This window comes from Panulirus ornatus, unplaced genomic scaffold (assembly GCF_036320965.1).
Source record: "Panulirus ornatus isolate Po-2019 unplaced genomic scaffold, ASM3632096v1 CTG_7304_pilon, whole genome shotgun sequence".
In the NCBI taxonomy this organism is placed as follows: Eukaryota; Metazoa; Arthropoda; class Malacostraca; order Decapoda; family Palinuridae; genus Panulirus; species Panulirus ornatus.
In genome coordinates, this window is record NW_027265256.1 from 862 (window position 1) to 2,500 (window position 1,639).

General features: G+C 47.8%; 1 non-coding gene across 1 annotated transcript in view; it reads right to left on the minus strand.

The window, feature by feature from the left end:
* Positions 1-1,526: 1,526 nt before the first annotated feature.
* Positions 1,527-1,639, minus strand: part of LOC139748548 (5.8S ribosomal RNA) — a 153-nt gene continuing 40 nt past the window's right edge. The window contains exon 1 of the ribosomal RNA XR_011712727.1: positions 1,527-1,639. This exon is cut by the window's right edge and continues 40 nt beyond it. This is a non-coding gene — a ribosomal RNA (5.8S ribosomal RNA).

Here is a 1,639-nt window from a genome sequence, read left to right on the forward strand (position 1 = left end):
GCCTTAGATGGAGTTTACCACCTTCTTTGGGCTGCAGTTACAAGCAACCCGACTCTACAGAGAGGCCCTTTCCGACAGCACCGTAACCACCGTACGGGCCTATCACCCTCCATGGGTAATTGCCGCGTTCCAGCTGGACTTGGGTGGAATGATGCGCCGTGCTGGACCCTCTGAAACGCAACACCGCTCTTACCTACCCCATGGGAGAGGTAAGAGCTTATGCGCTGGGCTTCTCCCGGTTCAGTCGCCCTTACTAAGGGAATCCCTGTTGGTTTCTTTTCCTCCGCTTATTAATATGCTTAAATTTGGCGGGTTATCTCTCCTGACACGAGGTCGACGGTTTGGTAACTACTACTTCTACTATCTATCATCTTTCGGGTCCCAACATGCATAGAGGAGAATAATTGTCAGTATTAGTAGTAGTAACCAGAAAACAACGAGGAGTGAGATTTTACTCCTCGGCAAATCTTTTTCATAAAACCGTCTTTTGCTACTGCTGCTGCTGCAGAAGCATTCAGGAAAGAAGGCTTTAATGGAAGAAACAATAGGATGCTGCTTTGATTTCTTCCGCCTCTTACTCCTGTAAGCATAGGAGGCAGCTACTTGTCATCATCAACATTGACAACAACCTAATCAAGTCACGGTAAGTAAGTAATTAATTGATCACTTTGCTAGGCCGTCGGTCTTTGCGGGCGGTCATTCTGTAGACGGCTTTACTTCTTTTCCGTTGACTTAACTAGCTTTGTTGTTGTTGATCAACTCATCGTCATCATCACGTAAGTGATAATACTAAAAGGCAGCACCAGCCTAATAGCACCCCTAAAACACAACATAAGCCTCCTACTCTCTCCTCTTAAAGGGAGGCTAAAAATGCTGGCTTAGCGATTCAGATGAGCTGGCCCCTCTTCAGTCCAGCATCGGTAACAACTGTAGTCGTCAGTAGTGTTTAGCCAAAATCGAAAAGCATTCAGTCAGTCAGACAGTCAGTCAGTCAGGGTGGAAGGACACTATTGGTGGACGGCGTGATGAATACACACACACACCCCACCCGGTCACTTCCTCCTCCTGATCCTAGTATAGCCGTATAATAAAGGTAAAAGCCAATCACCTATGATTGAAGATGTGGCTTCGGCTTTTTCCCTGCTGCTGCTGCTGCTGCTGACGCTGCTACTGACCAGATGATACTCGATCAGGACGGTGCACAACACCCACGTGCATAATAGGAAACTCAATAACAGTGGGTGCGTGCCCCTTCGAGGAGTCTATAGACTTAGTAGTAACCGCTCCCTCTCCTTCTTCTCAATCAAAAGAAAGAAAGGAGGATGGTGGTACTTAAGGGAACGCCATTTGCAGAAAAACAACAACATGGGCCCCAACAGTCACAATCTAGTAATCTGTTGTCAGTCATTATTGCTATTCTCCTTCCCCCTCATTCCTCCTGGCCTAGGAAGAGGCGGCGGCGACTCCCCAACGCGGACCTAAGGCTGACTGAATAAGCCAGCCAAAATGCCCGATGGATGTTATTCCGACTCTCGTGCAGGAGTGACGGTAGCATACAGCTACCGCCGCAATATGCATTCGACCAATGGATGTATAATGACCTTGCGATACACATACATACACGCAGTTTGCTGCGGTC